Below are 16,599 nucleotides of genomic sequence, written 5' to 3'. Positions count from 1 at the left end.
CCCATATCAAGAAGAATTTTAGAATAGTCTATTGCCAGTTTGCAAATATTCTTACAAATAGAATCAAAAATTTAAAAACTGTAACGTGTTTTTTTTTTCCTTTTTATGTTTTCAATATATTAAAAAGTAACAGTACAAAAATGCTAGTTATTAAAAAGGATCCAAATATATCAAAGAGTGAATTTGTATAAACAAGTTCTACAATTAAAGGGAAACATCTTGATACATAAAAGTTTTAACAGGATTTAAAAAATTTGAAAACAGAATGTGTAAGACTTAACTCTTTCAAATGTTCAAACATAAAGACAACATGTACAATCCATACAATAAAATGTGTCCTTGCACATATACCTTGGGCACTTTAAAAAAATGTAAATTTTTAAAGTTTGAGTAATAGAGGCAGCACTTACAGGCCTTGTGAACCTTTTCCCAAACAAGCATACTTTCAGTAAATCCTTTATCTGATTCTGCATGTGCATTTTTGTTCTTCCTGAAAAGGAGAATTTACACTAATACTGAATTTTTAATTTAAAAAAATACATTTAGAGATATTTAACTTCCTGAGTGACTTCAGTTATTCAGTCAAACATGATTTAATGAGAAAACTCTAATATTTTAGAATGAAAGAGGAAGTGTAGATTTACACTTGATATCCAATTAGGGAAAACTCAAAGCGCATGTCACAGAACTTACACTTACATTCTCCATGAAGTTAAACGATATGATTATTCACAAACTTTACCAATAATCTTTCTCAAATGTTAGAAAAATGAATCATTGAAATTACATTTTCTCATTTGTTAACAAAATACTACCGTATTTTAAACTGTAAAGTGTGATGCATGATTAAGTTTCCGTGTTCTCTGCAATGTCCACTAGACCTGTCTGCTCTTTGGAATGTCTTCTGCCTGCCTGGGACACTCTCCTTCTGCCCTCCTGTTTCTCTCATCCAGACGTCTGAAGGCTGTGTCAGGGCTTTCTGTACCTGTGTATATTGGTCTCTTTTTGCCCCTGAGTCTGTGTGCCTGACTGTCATGCCCATCTCCCAGTTCCTGATGCATCAATGAAAGGAGTAATTTATATAATTTATTACTCCAAATTCTGGCTTTTATGTCAGTCAGATAATAATTCATCTAGGAAGTCACCATCTATGGCCGATCAGCTCTGAACATGACCAATTTATTTTGTGTTTCTCTTGGGAGGGAAAAGAATCTAATTTGTCTACGCTCATCCTTCTTGTGAGCACTGAACAGCAGTATTTGTGAGTTAACTTAGCACAAATATTGCGAACTCTCAACTCAAATAATATTCAGATTAAATTGCTCTAGCACAAGAGAGTAGAAGACACCAACATTTGGAACAAATTGGCTTGGGCTTGAGGTTGAGTCCTGCTCGTTACTAGCTGGGTGGTCTCACAGATCACTCTCTGCCTTGTCTCTGCTTTATCATCTCTGGTGTGAGGTTCCCAGGAGGATGCAGGGGGGGTCTTGGCTGAGAAAGGGCAGAGCATTATGCCACCACCAGGTCGGTGGTCCTCATTTATTTCATAAAGATTGCATCTTTTATTCTAAGTGACATATCATCCCAACAGAACTCGGTAATTACATAATGTAACCTCTCCACGATATGTTTTAGAAAGCCTCCCCAAATACTAAAACACTTGGTCATGGTTGGGCATTTGTAGAAAGCAAGACTTAGTCCAAGAGTTGAGGAGCAAGGGAGTACTTACCTTACATCTGAAAAATAATAATGACGCACAGGAGGCACTCAGTAAGTAGCTGGATGGAAGGGCAGGCACACGCGTGGACGGGTGGGTGGGTGGCAGGCACAATAATGGGAAGAAATAAGGAATGGAGGGAAGAAGAACCTTCGCTTCCTGGTGTGGCTGGGCTGCCTCATGGAGACCTTCTCTGGCCCGTTCCAGGGACCTGTGACCCAGCTGTGTTTCATATTTGAATTGTGAGGATCATCTCTCCTCACATAAAGTACAAAATGTCTCCAAAGCACTCTTTCCTCCTCCGGGCCACATCTCATGCTGTTCATATAAAACTGTTGATTTAATGGCGCTGCTTTTGATCTATCAAGAAAAGACACACCTAATTCAATTTTGCTATTTTTCCAAGAGTAAAGTGTCTTCATTTGCAAGAGGATGATTTAATTATGATTTTAAGTAATACTGCAGTTATATTTTTAGTCCTAAAGATGATATCTGTGAGGCTCGAATGGAAAGTCCCAGAGAATTGTATGAGCTGGGAATTTTATCTAACAGCATTCAGAGCTGTTTGTGGTGTAATGGGACACATATATTTTAATCAGAATGAATGGGATATCTTACAGGGAATTTTGCATGTAAAGTATAAAAGCAAGCAGTTTTCATTTGAAGTATAAAGTGGAATAATAACCCAGAAAATAACCCATCATTTTTATCGATACATTTTTGTTTTTAAACTGTGCATTATCATGAGCAAATTTCTAATTCTGATCTTTGTTCCCACTGGGACAGCCTTGTTTACTCTTAAAATGGGAAATTTCTAGATATTCAAAGATACCTACTGAAATGTAGTGTAGATGTTGTCCAATATCACACTGAAATTGGACTGAATATATACTGTGCACCTGATGACAGATATTCTCCAAATACAAAAGGAGACCCCCCAGAAATCCCTTTTCTTCCTTCCCACAGTCCACCCTGAGCCAGATTTAGCCATGGTCATGGAGAAAATAGCTTTTCTGAAACTGACAGCCTGTGGAATCATTGGCGTAACACCGTCTGGTATCAGGTTGAAAGCCGTGGGGGACACCACAGCCTGTAAATGGTACCACCAGGAGCCCACACATGAAGGATGAACATGGCCCTGTGATAACAGGGAGTTAGGCTGGGGGCTGGGAAAGGGGGGGGCGGTGGGCAGAGAGGAGTGGGAGTCAAGGTGGAGAGGTCGCCAGCAAATGGATGAGCCTGTGGGGAGGGAGGGGTCAAATAAGGACTGAGTGACAGAGAGAAAGAGACCTCTGTGTTGGTTAGCGCTGGATAAAAGGACTAGGTGTGTCCAGGCTGCAGAAGTCTGCCCCGAACAGAATTACACTCCAGTGGACATCTAACCCACAGGAACATCTCCCTCTGACATTGTAGCTAGAAATGCGTGAGATGCAAGCATTGGTGTTAATTTAGTTGGAAAGAGGAGAAATCTTTCAAACACAGTTTGTTTTTCCTCTTGAAATTGTTGGATAATAGTTTGAATTAGAGGGGGAGGGAGAAGGACACCCATTTATTTCTTCATGTTTCCACAAAAGCACCAATGAGTGGACAGACTGTTCTTTCTGTTAGTTGTGGCTACACCGGTCTTTCCTCTTGCAGGGAGAATTGTGATGTCAAGTTGCAATGCCATTGAGAGAGGGGCTGGGAAGTCAGGCTGCAGGGTTTTGAATCCAGGCCCTGGCATTTACCATCTTGGGGATCAGGAGCAAGTACCTTTGCTTTCTGCTCTTTAGTTTCCTCCTTTATACAAGACTAGTAGCCCTGCCCACAGATCAGTGCGCCAGTAGCTCGCTGCCGCCCTCCAGTAGCTCACTGCTTGCTGCCCTGCCCTCTCCTGTAGCTCTCCCCTGCCCACTTGTAGCTTGCTGCCCCACCCTCCTGCTGATCCGTGATCCGGTCATTAAGCAATTGGTCATGAAGCTTCACAGTGTAACGATCATTTGCATATTACATCTTTATTATGTATGATAATAATAGCACATAGCATGTGAGGCAGTTGTGAGGATTAAATGAGATGGCCTGTAAAAGGCCTAGCACAGTGCTTGGCCCACAGGAAGCATTTGGTCATCTTAGTTGGATCACTTTCTAAATGTAACCTGTGATTGTTGCCATGGGGATAGCGATGCTCAGGATGTGGTTTGATTTCTTTGCCAGAAACAGACCACTCACCCGAAGGGCTGTCAGAACAAGGACTTTTCCCATGGGTGTGTTTGTAAGAGGGCGTCCTGTACACGACGTTACATCCCGTGTGTCTGAGAATATGCCTGAGCCACACACTGGGCTGTTCCCTAAGAACTCTCCTGCTTTCGTTAAAAGGCGTTTCCCTTCCTCGCAGGAAGCTAGAGTGACACAGGAACCCGTGCCCACTTTCGGGGTCCGCGGCCCTGGGGCCCTTCAGCCGGGGACTCACAGAAACACGTTTCTCTGCCCCTTTCGTTGGAGGCATTGGAGGGACATCTGGCCCACTCAAGCAGCTAAACCTTCAGCAGGACATAACTACATTTTCCTTTCCTTTGCACGGACTAGAACTGAGATTGGTGAGGTGGAACCTCACATCTGGTCCTCATGAAATCAGTCATTCCCTCAGCTCCTGGGAAGTTTTGTGACCAACCTTGAAAGCAAAGCAGAAAAATTCCCCCTGCATTTTTTTCAGTTACTTTTGTGTACTTCATAATCAGCACTTCTTTCTTTGTATCTCACAATGACCTAAAACTGGGACAGATGTAAACGGAGGAAAAGGTGCATTTTGCCCTTCCGCTGCTTGAAACCGCTTGTCCAACCGCAGGGTTAATGAAACTTCTTTTCTCTGTGCTCACCTGCCATCTTGGTTGGCACAGGGGCCTTGCCTAGACAGAGCAGGTCTTCCGAGTGCTGCACCAGGCTGTCGCCGCCCTGTGCTACCGACTCGGTGTGACAGCTCAGCCCTGTGTCCTGGCTCAGGGTAGCTTCTGCCTGTGTGAGCCCTTGGTATCACACTGTGTTTAATGGCCAGAAATCGGTTGCTTTAATATTGAACGGCAAACAGTTTTTCTGCTGCTGATCATGGAGAAGCTTTGTATCATTAGAATTCCCCCAACTTTCCAGTTAGGTTTCGATACCAGTGCAGCGTTTTCTTTGGTAAGTCTGTGGGTGTATTGAGTTTCAGGTGTGGGGCCCCAGCGGCAGTTTGCACACAGGTGTGCCGTGATGCCCTATTTGCCCACTAGGCCGGAGTCTGAACAGGCCAGAGGAGGCTGCTTGGCACCCTTCACATGAGCTGCTTTCCTCAGTTTCTAGGTCGCTGGCATTTGGTAAACCCCTAACTTTTCTTGAAGTTTCTCGTCATCTAATAATTTGATATTGAGATGGGCATCTTCCTGGAAAACACAGATGCTGTTAAGCCCTTATAAAAATGCTAGGGGCCCAGTGCATGAATTGGTGTACCTTGAAAGGAACTGTGAGTTGTGAAGCTACAGTGGGCACAGGGTGGATTGCAGCCCCTGGTCTGCTGTCTGCCAGTAGCCCCGATCCCACCGCCATTCGCATGCACTAATGGCACCACCCTGTTCACACCTACTAATGGCACCAAGCGATTGAGGCTAGTGCCAGCAGAGGTTGCTGCCCCGATCATCCCTCAAGAGCAGGGGGAGATGGAGAAGCCCTCAAGGGCGATTGGCGCCAGCAGTGGGTACCAGCATTAGATGGGACCACGGCACACGGGAGCAAAGAATATACAGTAACCACCAAAAGCTTGCCCTGATGACAGTGAGCAGTGCCGGCCTTGGCCTGGCATTCCTGCTCACCTGCTCCACCATCCCACCACGGCCAATTCCCAACATGTTCCACATGTGCCCCCTCGTGGTCAGCACACATCATAGCAACCGGTTGTTTTGTTGTTCAGTAGTTCCACTGTTCCGTCTATTTGTGTGTGTGTGTGTGTGTGTGTGTGTGTGTGTGTTTATACACACAAAAACAGTGGAGCATACACACACACACTAGAGGCCCAGTGAACAAATTCGTGCATGAGGGTGTATTTCCCTCAGCCCAGCCTGCACCCTCTCCAATCTGGGACCCCTCAAGGGATGTCTGACAGGCAGTCGGACATCCCTCTCACAATCCAGTACTACTGGCTCCCAACTGCTCACCTGCCAGCCTCTTGATTGCTCCTAACCACTTCTGCCTGCCAGTCTGATCACCCCCTAATCACTCCCCTGCCAGCCTGATGGATGCCTAACTGCTCCCCTGCCAGCCTGTTTGCCCCTAACTGCCCTCCTCTGCAGGCCTGATCACGCACAACTGCCCTCCCTTGCTAGCCTGGTCCCTCCCAACTGCCCTCCCCTGCTGGCCATCTTGTGTCCACATGGAGGCAGCCATCTTGTGTATTGGAGTGATGGTCAATTTGCATATTACTCTTTTATTAGATAGGATAGAGGTCTGGTGCAGGAGTGGGGGCCAGCTGTTTTGCCCTGAAGGGTGACCCGGATCAGGGTGGGGGTTCCCTTGGGGCTTGGAATGGCATGGGCAAGGGGCCTGTGGTGGTTTGTTGGCCACGCCTCCCAGTGACCCAAGCTGGAGGCCCTAGTATCTGGAATTTATTTATCTTCTATAATTGAAACTTTGTAGCCTTGAGTGGAGGCTTAGGTCGGCCAAGGTGTGCAGAAAGCGTTGCTTCCTCCATTACTCGGGAAACCCAAGCCTCCTGCTTGTTCCGTGGCTGCAGCCATCTTGGTTGGGCTAATTTGCCTACTTGTTCCTGATTGAATAGCAGGCATGGCTTGTGGGTGTAGTGGACTGATGGTTAATTTGCATATTACTCTTTTATTATATAGGATAGATTATTTTCTACTTTTATATATATTCATATTTATTACTTTTAAATGTACAGAAAAAAAAATTAAATATAGCCCTGGCCAGGTAGAGCATCATCCCTTGCTCAGGTTTTGGGTTTGATTTTCCATCAGGGTACATACCTAGGTTGTGGGTTTGATCCCTGGTTTGAGCAATTATAGGAGGCAACTGATCTAATGATATTTCTCTTTCACATCAATGTTTCTCCCTCCCTCTCTCTCTCTCTCTCAGTCTCTCTCTCTCTCAAATCAATAAAAAACATATCCTTGGGTGAGGATTAAAAAAGAACATAGCTCAAATTTTACAAACATCATAAAGAGCAATATTTCCCCAAAATTGTTTTTCAGAAATGAAAAACCTATGCAGAGCTTAGTGCAAATACTTTGGACTACAAAATTTTAATTCTGCCATTCCTGAGCCCAGTCTGATTTCATCTGGGCCTACTGGGTTGTTGATAATCAACGGATAGACTATTTAAAGAAAGTGATAACCAGAATGTCTGCCATGTCTCTGGCAACATTTTTAGCTCCTAGCACACCATATCTTTGTGATGAATGAAAATCAGTGAGAGAAACAGTTCAAGTGACATTGACTTCCTTCCTCCCAGAAATCAAGGTATTGGCATAAAGAAGGCAGAACTCTTAGGCTCTCTATTGTTCATATTGATCCGCCACTTCTTGGGTCATTGTCATCAGCAAAGCAGCCTGCAGAATCTTGGCTCGCCGAATGACTGATTTTCTTGTCACTTAGGTTTTTCCTGATAGGAGACATAGAATGACCGTGTCACAGGGCCGTTTCTCTCTTGGTGATTTACCGAAAGTGGGATGCACTAGGGCTGGACAAGATGGAAATGGAAAATGCTGTAATTAAGGCTGTGCTCCTTCACAAATCAATCCCTGGGAAGAACTGATTTGACCATTTCTAATAAAATATAGATCTAACCCATCAGCATCTCAGATTCTGAGAGGACCTTCCTTCCGTTGCCTATGCCAGAAGGACATGGGCATTGAGAACAGACCTCCTCCAAAAGCCTGTAATCTAATAGCCTGAAGAAAACCTATTTTTTCCCCATTTACTCTTATTTCCTCAGAATTATTCTGAAACTTGGTTATTTGGGTATTTTCTTCTTTCTTGGCAGTAGTGGGCTATTTTCCTCTCCAGGAGTGTATCATTAGTGTTTGAAACCTAATCTCCTATCTTATGTGTTTAATTTCCTTTTCCTAAACATTCATTTTATTTGGTTAGTAGAGTCATCCTCTACATCCATTGCCAGGCGGTGACATTCACTCTGCATGATTCATGTATTTAGGGTCTTAATCCTAGAATTTTAAGTTTGTATTATATGGAAAGACAAACAAAATCTTCGTAGAAGTGATACATGGCTTCAGGATGGAACTAGCCTCTGTTCCTGTCTCGATTATTACGGAATTTTATCCACTTGTTTAGGATTATTATATGCCCAACCCAGCCCATCAGTGGCGTATCCCGCTGGGTAGCATATCAGGGAAGAGGCCGAGAACCCAGAAGGGTATCAAAGCAGAGGCCTTTCCTTCCAGAAGCTTCTCCCAGGGTTCTGTGACGTGGCTATCACTCTGGACCCCCCTCCAATGCGGGCAGGAGGGACTTCCCAGCACTGCATTCTCCCCCTTTCCCCTCCATGATCATCTCCGACCCCTGACTCCCAGCTCTCTACCTCCAGCCCAGGCCTCTGGTGAAGCGCCCTCATCACCTCCCCAGTATTTCTCAGCTGACATCCTGGACCCATCAGACTCCACCCTTCATCCTGTCACCCTCCCTTCTCCCTCTCTCTCACCCTTGTGCAGCTGGGTCTGCCCCAGAGAGCCCTGCACCCTGCCTCCTCCCCTCCCTTCCCTCCACTAGTGCTTTCTTGAGGCCCATGTCCCCTCTCTCATCTCTCTTTTCTTTTCCTCTAGTTCCTAGTTTCTCTTCCTTTTGTCCCTCTCCCTTCTAGGCCCATTCTCACAGGTCCTTCCCCTCACCCCACATTACCTCTCAAGTACAGATTAGATCTTGCTGGCTTTTATTTTAAACCCTTAGTGATTCCAAGGTGCTGAAGACTGATGTTGCTTCTCTCTCTGTGGCAGGCCCTTTGCTGGCCTAGACCACTGTCCGTCCCCAGGGTATTGCACCACGCTCTGGATTTGTTCCACTCACTGGGTTCCTTGCTACTGGGCATGTGAAGGGTGAATGCTATGAGGGACAGCACTGTCTCTGTTCTGGTGCCCCTTCCCACTCCAGACAGTCCCTGCCTCATGGTCTGCCCTCCTCAGATGTCTCCAAGAATAAAAGATCCCACACCAAGACCTGGACGGCTTTGCCTCTGCCAGGCCACCTTGCCATTGGCTCGGGTGTGTGGTCAGTGAGGATCTTCTCGTGAGAAGACCTTCCCCAGGATACATGGTGTATTCTGTACACCAGTAGGCCTTTGTTGAGGTATAAGTCACATAGCATAACTTACCCTTTCATTTGTATAATACAGTGGTTTTTAGCATAATCACCAGATTGTATAACCATCATCATCATTCAATTCCAGAATGTTTTCATCACCCCAAAACGAAACCCCATTCCCATAGTGGTCACTCCTCATTCCTCTTTGACCCCTGCCCCTGGCAATCACTAATTTTTTTTTCTGTCAGAATAAATAAAATAAAACCTATAGAGGTTTTTATTTTGGACATTTATATAAATGTAGTCGCTCAGTAGGTGGCCTTTTGTGACTAGTTCTTTTAACATGTTTTTAGATTTCATCCATGTTGTAGCATGTTCAGTATTTCATTCCTTTTTATGACTGAATTCTGTTTCATCCTATGCATATATCACATTTTATCTATGAATACATCGGTTTATGGACATTTGGGCTTCCACTTTCTGACCATGATGAGTAATGCTGTGAATGTGTCCATCCAAGTTTTTATGTGGGCATATATTTTCAATTCTCTAGGAGCAGGTTTTGCTCGGTCTTATATCTGGTAGGTAGGTAGGTAGGTAGGTAGATTGATTGATTGATTGATTGATTGATTTCAGAGAGGAAGGGAGAGAGAGTTAGAAACCTTAATGATGAGAGGCAATTATAGATCAGCTGCCTCCTGCACACCCTACACTGGGGATCGAGCCCACAACCCGGGCATGTGCTCTGACCAGGAGTCAAACTGTCACCTCCTGGTTCATAGGTCGACACTCAACCACTGAGCTATGTCAGCCCAGGCTATATCTAACTTTTTGAGGAACTGCCAAACTATTTTCCATGGTGGCTACACCAGTTTACATTCCCACCAGCAAAGTATGAGAATTTCAATTTCTTCACATTCTCACCAATACTTGTTCATCCTTTTTTTTTTTTTTTTTTTAATTTTGTTGTTATTCATTCTTATCCTTTTATTATAACTATCCTTGTGGGTGTGAAGTAGCTCATTATGTTTTTTTATTTCCATTTCTCTGTTGACTAATGATGTTGAGCATCTTGTCATGTATTGGTTATGTGTACATCTTCTTTGGAGAAATGTTTTTCAAATCATTTGCCCATTTTTTAAAGGGGTTGTGCTTTTATTATTGAGTTATGAGTTCTTTATATATTCTGTGAAGGGTCTCATAAGATTTGCAAATACATATTATTCCTCATTCCATGGGTTATCTCTTCACTTTTTGATAGAGCCCTTTGAAGTCTAAGAGTATTTCATTTTGATGAAGCCTAATTTTCCTATTTTTTTCTGTGGTTGCTTGTGCATTTGGTGTCATATGTAAGACCGGTAGGCATTTTAAAACTTTATCCTTTGATCACTGTTCACAAAATTGCCCCCAAAATGAGAAGGTGTTATCATCCACTGCATTCTCTAATCCAAAGGCTACTGGTAGTGGGACCAACAGATGATAGTAGCTCATTAATTTCCTACTTTTATAAAATATTCTCAGTCATTTCTTCTCTGAGCTCAGTCTCTGCTACCATTAGATCATCATTTTATTAGACTTAAAATATATACATGGATATATTTTAAGCATTTGCCTGAGGGTAGCATTCCTCAATCCACAGCTGTCTTTTTTTAAATATATTGTTATGATTTCAGATAGGAAGAGAGAGGGGGAGAGAAAGAGAAATATCAATGATGAGAGAGAATTCTTGACCAGCTACCACCTGCATGCCCCACACTGGGGATCAAGCCTGCAACCCAGGCATGTGCCCTGGCCAGGATTGAACTGTGACCTCCTGGTTCATAGGCCAATGCTCAACCATTGAGCCAAGCCAGTCAGGCTATCGCTTTCTTAAGCAATCTTGTTTTTATCAGATTTATGTGAGCCCAGTACTTATCTTTGTGTGAGCAATGTTCCCACTATCTGGTCTATAATGCTTTGTTCTCTTTTTTGTCTAAGGATGGCTGTTTCTCACCACCTCATCTCCATTTCCTCTTCCCTCCAAGTCAGGCCTATCACCCAACATGATCTTTTCTCTGTCAAGACTATTCTCAGAGATTCTGATCATTTCAAATCTTCAAGTAACCTTCTTACCTTTTCCACTTGCCCAAAATAGATGTCATTCACTTCTGAAAACAGGCAAAGAGTAAGTATAAATTATTAAGATATTTGTACAAACCCATTGGTTGAATATATAGATGCAAGTCAGCATTAATTCTTTAAAACTCAAGGGCGTGCTAGACTCTTCTTAGTGATGGAAGGTCTTCTAAGAGAATTCCAAAAACGTAAGTAAAATCACCTGCTCCCTTGCCTCAAACAGGCCTCCTTTGACCCAGCCGCAGCCAGTCTTTCCGCTGGACTTCCTCCCCCTCTTGCCGCCCTTTGGCTCCAGTCACCTTTTACCCGCTGAAGCACCCTAAGCTCCTTCCAGTTCATGCCTCTGTGCCAGAAATGCTCTTACCACTCCCTGACCACATCCCCCATCATTAACCCCTTTCCTGCCACTTCTGCAGAGACTGCCCTGCCTTTCCTGTCCCCTCTTTCCAATGTGGCACTAATGTAAGGACAGTTGGCCTTATTCTGTGGATTTGTCCCTGCTAGAATGCAGGTTTGACAAGGGCGAGGAAAGCATCTGTCTCATTTCCCAGTTGCATGCCCATCACCAAGCACAGATGGGCACTCAGTATGCATTTATTGAATGGATGCACACTTGAGTGAAGGTGGACTTGCTTTTTGATAATGGCAAAGTCACTTGAGATCAAGTCTTATGAGCAGAGCAGGATAATGTATAGAGATCATACACATAGGCCCATGTACATGTGTAATATTTTGAGTCTATTTCATCCCATTTTGTCACTCAGTGCATAGTAATTCTAGCAACGGTATTTTTGTAGAGACACATTTTGGCTGAAGCAGCACTGCCACCCCCTGAATGGCATTTGTGTCCATGTTTGACTCAAGCTCTTTAAAGCCCATCTGTCAGTTTTCATAACTTCCTGAATTTTTCTATAATTCTCTAATATTTCAATCCATTTCTAGAATAAAGATCCTAAATATAACACCATCTGCTTAATGTGTTGTTATTACCTCTAAATAGCAAACTTATACTTTTTTATATCCATCTTGGGCTTAAAGAAGCTCATTTTGTCTTTCCAATGAGTGAGGAAAGATCAGTTTGATTAGTGCTATTTTCTGTTCTCATCAGTTTGGTTTCTTATTGTTGTTGTTAATTCTCACCTGAGGCTATTTTTTTTTTTTTTCCATTGATTTTTAGAGAAGGGAGGGGAGTGAGCGAGAGAAAAAACTTCTACGTAAGAGAGACAGATCGATTGATAGCCTACCACACACGCCTCCCAGAGCTAGGGATCAACTTGCAACCCAGGGACCTGCTTCCTCTCTCTGCAGTCACTGCTGTGAGCGGAGGCTGCAGTCACAGGCAGGGCCCTAGGTTGGTTTGTGTCCAACAATAAGGGGCAGCCTCCTCCAAGCAGCTTTGTCCCCCTGAGTATGGTGTTCATGCTTGGGAAATTTAGAGAAGGCCAGGCCAGAAGGACTTCATGGGGGGGAGGGGGCGGTGAAGCAACAGACTTTTTCAAGCATTTCTTTTTTTCCCCTTGATTAAAAAAAAAAATGGAATTAATCCAAGGTAAAAGTTATCCCAAGGTAGAAATTTAAAATTACTATATGGCCAGTCAACAAGCACATAGCCTGAATAAGTAAAAAGAAATTCAGTGAAGTAATGGTTGTTTGCATGAATTTATAAAGTCAGCAGTTTAAAGCCATGTGCTCAAGTTTAAGTTGCAGGTTGATTTTTATACCCAGGTATATTTAAGTCAATTGGTTTATCTTCCTTTGGAGTTTAGCTCCCATTCTTGCTTAAAATTTGAAATCCCGTGTATTCTAGAATTCTAGATATTGTCTGCAAGCAGTGAGTGTGAGAAGACCTGGGTTCTAGCCCCAGTTACTTTGGTGAACCATTCTGTTCATTAACCATGATTCTGGAAACTTACTTGAACTCAGAGCTTCCGTTTCCTGATTAGTCACATGGACACCATAGGACACCCCCCCCCACCTCGGGGCTGGGAGGAACAGGCTGTTCATATTTATCGAGCTTCTTTTGTGTGCTGGAAGCTGGGTCGATGCTTCATATGACTCCACTTAATTCTGGCAGCCCCAAAAGCAGATGTCAGTGTCCCAATTTTTACACATAAGACAACCGAGGTGGGGGAATGGGGGTGCAGGCAGCTGGCCCGGGGTCCCCTAGCTGTTGAGGGAGAGGGCTGGAATTCAGACTTAGACCCGTCTTCCTCCTGTCATCTGCTGCTGCCATTTCTAAAAATTAAAACAAATTATAATAAGAGTAAGGGGGGTGGGGGGGGGGTGTTGAGATTGGATTCTCAGGCTCTTGCAACCCAGGAGAGTGTGTCTTGAGTGTCTAAGAAAGTCCTCTTGGAAGTTTTGATAAAATGTAACCAGTGAAGACCGATGGCCTCTTTAATCAACTAGAGGAAGATCTATAATTGATAAAAATTCTTACGTAAAATATAGACAGAATGGGTCACCAAAGTAACTCAAAAATAACCACAAATCAAGACGGGTTTCTAGTTAGTAAGTTGAATGGTCTCTGAGTTGAGTAATGAAGGAGAAAATTGCTGTCTTAAAAAAAAGTACTTTGTGTGGTTTTTAGTGAGATAGTAAATTCAGGACAGAATTCAGGTTTCACAATTGTTAGTGGTCTTTTTAAGAGAATAAGGGCAGTGGTTAGGATTGACACAGGAATTGGATTTGAGACCAGGTGCCTCTTTAGCCACCTGCCTCCAATCAGAGGTCACTGGCCATGCACTGCCCACACTGCCCAGCACGCTTGCAGCATGCAGTGCACATCTTAGCATGCCTTACATTTTTTAAAGCTTTCTAAAAGAAATGGTTTGGGGCACCCATGAGCTGCGTGGCTGTCTCATGAGCTGCGTGGGACGGTGTTTGTTTTCTTTTTGTCATGGTGTTTACATGACCTGGCTTGCACCACGAGTGAAAATGCATTCGATGATCTCCTGGTCTCACCCTTTCCCTAATGGATGTCTGTCTAGAGGACAACACCGACCTGAGCACTGTTAAGGCTCCTACACCAGCACAGGACCGGCCTGTGGGGAAAAGGGGAGTCTGTGACAGTTGGGGCAAAAAATACTGAAATCGGGAACCTTCGATGAAGTCTGAATTCTCTAGTTCTCCAGGCCTAGAAGCACCCTTTGTGCTCTCTGTCTCCCATAGACCCTTCCGTTAGGGTTCATACCACAGCTTTTCCTTGAGTCAGAGACTCTCACAACCTGGTTGCTACCCTCCGGAACTCCAGTGCTGGGCCTGCTCTCAGCCTCGACCGGGACTCGCTAGGACAGTCAGGGGCTGTCCTGCAGGATGAGGCTGTCAGGTTCAGCTTCTATGGGATTGCACACAGCATCCCTGTATAGGCTTGGCTGTGAGCTTGATTTACATAGCAGACACGCTCCCAGATAGCATATTTAGCAAGATGCATTCACATTTCTGTTTTGTTCGCCATTGTCCCGGGCACTGTGTGTGGACGTGTCGGACGCAGCGGGGCCTCTCAGGAAACAGCAGGACAGTTCCAGGCAGAGCATGACAGGTCTTTAGAGGGACGCACCTGCTCTAACCCAGGCCCACGAGCAAACGGGGGGCTGAAAAGAGGCTCCATGAATTGAGTGTTGACAGCGGGCCATGGCTGTCCAGAGGCTCAGGTGGTTGTCAGACATAAGTTTAGCTTAGCTCTTTGAGTAATTTGTCACGCCTCGCTCGGCCCCTGCTGGGCCAGCACGTGCCAGCTTAGTGTCAGAGTGCCTGTTCACCAGACGGCCACTCAGGCCTAACGTCCTGCTGTTCCCCAGACCAGCGGCTTGCTGGGGCCACGCATGGAGGGCCGAGCCGCTGCGACAGCCAAGGACTGTGCAGAATAAGCATGTTCATAATGAGACGTGAATGGCATTAGCGGGTCTCTCTGGAATTGGGCCTAAGCGGGCGCCTCTCGCCGAGGAAGTTTGGCAGCCTGCTCATTCGTTAAGGTGAGCGGCCGGGAGCTCCGCCTGCAGCCGGGGAGCCGGTGCAGCTCACGCTTGCAGGCCTAGGGCTGTGTGACCCCCTGTGGGAAAGATCATAAATCATCAGAGGGGCCACTTTTGAAACCTTGAAACTCAATTTTCTTTTTAAAAGCTGCATAGAGACAGCCTAAAGGCAAATTCTGGAATAGCACTGCCCAGTCATGCTCTCCACAGCGGCAGGTGTGCCTCTCTGTGCATCCAGCACCGGGACCCCGAGCCATAGCCAGGGGGACAGAGGAACTGAATCTGTGTTCTTTAGTTGAGTTCATTTAAACTGAAATTTAGAGAGCCACGTGTGACTCAAGGCCGCTGTGCGGACAGCACAGCCCAAACTGCCTGCAGAACACTCCTCTGAATCTGGCCCAGGAGAAGGGGAGGGAGAGCCTGCACCGAGAAAACAGGAAAAAAAAAATTTTTCCTGTTTTAAAACACGTGCTCTATCGAAAGCTAATTGGAAAGGCATAATTGTCGCCAAGTTACATTTTTAAAGAGGCCATTTTGACAACACAGTGAGAAATGCTAGCTAGAGTTGCTTCTGTCACTACAGATCCTAGACTGAATGTGATCCACACTCCCTGTGTCCTGGGAAATTAGCATGATTTTCACAGGGACCAAAACGCGTCTTTCAACTTCAGTGTTAACGATGAGGAAGGAGCAAATGAGACATCCTGCCGCCTTCCCCGAGTGTTAATTCATAAAGTCATATGCGTGGTGCCTCCATCGCCGTCCAATTGTTCGGACGGACGTTATCCTGTTGTTTGAAGGGCATCATTCACCTTCCCAGGAAACAGAAGCCGCACACAAAGGGGGAAGATTTGCTTTCTGCCCCATGAAAGGCGGCCACACGCAGGGGTCCTGTTAAGACAGCTGGAAAGTTGCTTCAGTGTGTTACGCTTGTAAGTTTTATTGGTGGCTGGTTTTTGATTACACATTTGAATGCGTGTGTTCCAGACTGCAGTTTTAATTAAAAGGCGGTCTTTTTTTTTTTTTTTTTTTTTTTTTTTTTTTTTTAAGTATTGCCTTGTGCGCACTCTCAGCTAGATTCTCCAACGTTATTTGTTCTTATTTCCAAATGCTCAAAGCCCATCTCGGCTTTCGGCTCGGGTGCCCCCTCAGAGCACGCCTCCTCGGCCTTCCCTCTTTCCCGCGATATGCATTAGCTTCTATTTTAGAAGTGTGTGCCACCACCTTCTCAGTGATTTTTCCTTGAAGTAGCAAATCATTTTGTCAGTAGGCTGCAAAGAACATTTTATCCGTGAACTAGCAAGAGAAGATCCAGATCTGTCCCCCATCTGTCAGTGGAGAGAGATGCTGTCATAGTCCATGTCTCTGTTTTTGTTGTTGTTGTTGTTTTGTTTGTTTTTTTGTTTGATTCAATCTTAATAATCTTTTATGTGATCTTGTAACTATGGGTGTGCATACTTTGTATTGATACTAGTGTTGGGTGCAATGAAATCCAAAAGAAACTTAGTCGCAAAATAA

The 16,599-nt window shown here is 44.5% G+C and overlaps 1 protein-coding gene across 5 annotated transcripts in view; it reads left to right on the top strand.

Annotated features, from left to right (window-relative positions):
* Nucleotides 1-16,599, top strand: part of RALGAPA2 (Ral GTPase activating protein catalytic subunit alpha 2) — a 278,920-nt gene that overhangs the window by 238,933 nt on the left and 23,388 nt on the right. The gene's annotated exons all lie outside the window — the stretch shown is intronic.

The sequence above is a fragment of the Pipistrellus kuhlii genome, unplaced genomic scaffold, assembly GCF_014108245.1.
Source record: "Pipistrellus kuhlii isolate mPipKuh1 unplaced genomic scaffold, mPipKuh1.p scaffold_m20_p_6, whole genome shotgun sequence".
Taxonomy (NCBI): Eukaryota; Metazoa; Chordata; class Mammalia; order Chiroptera; family Vespertilionidae; genus Pipistrellus; species Pipistrellus kuhlii.
Note: the sequence above shows the minus strand (reverse complement) of the source record. Positions and strands in the feature narration are given on the sequence as shown.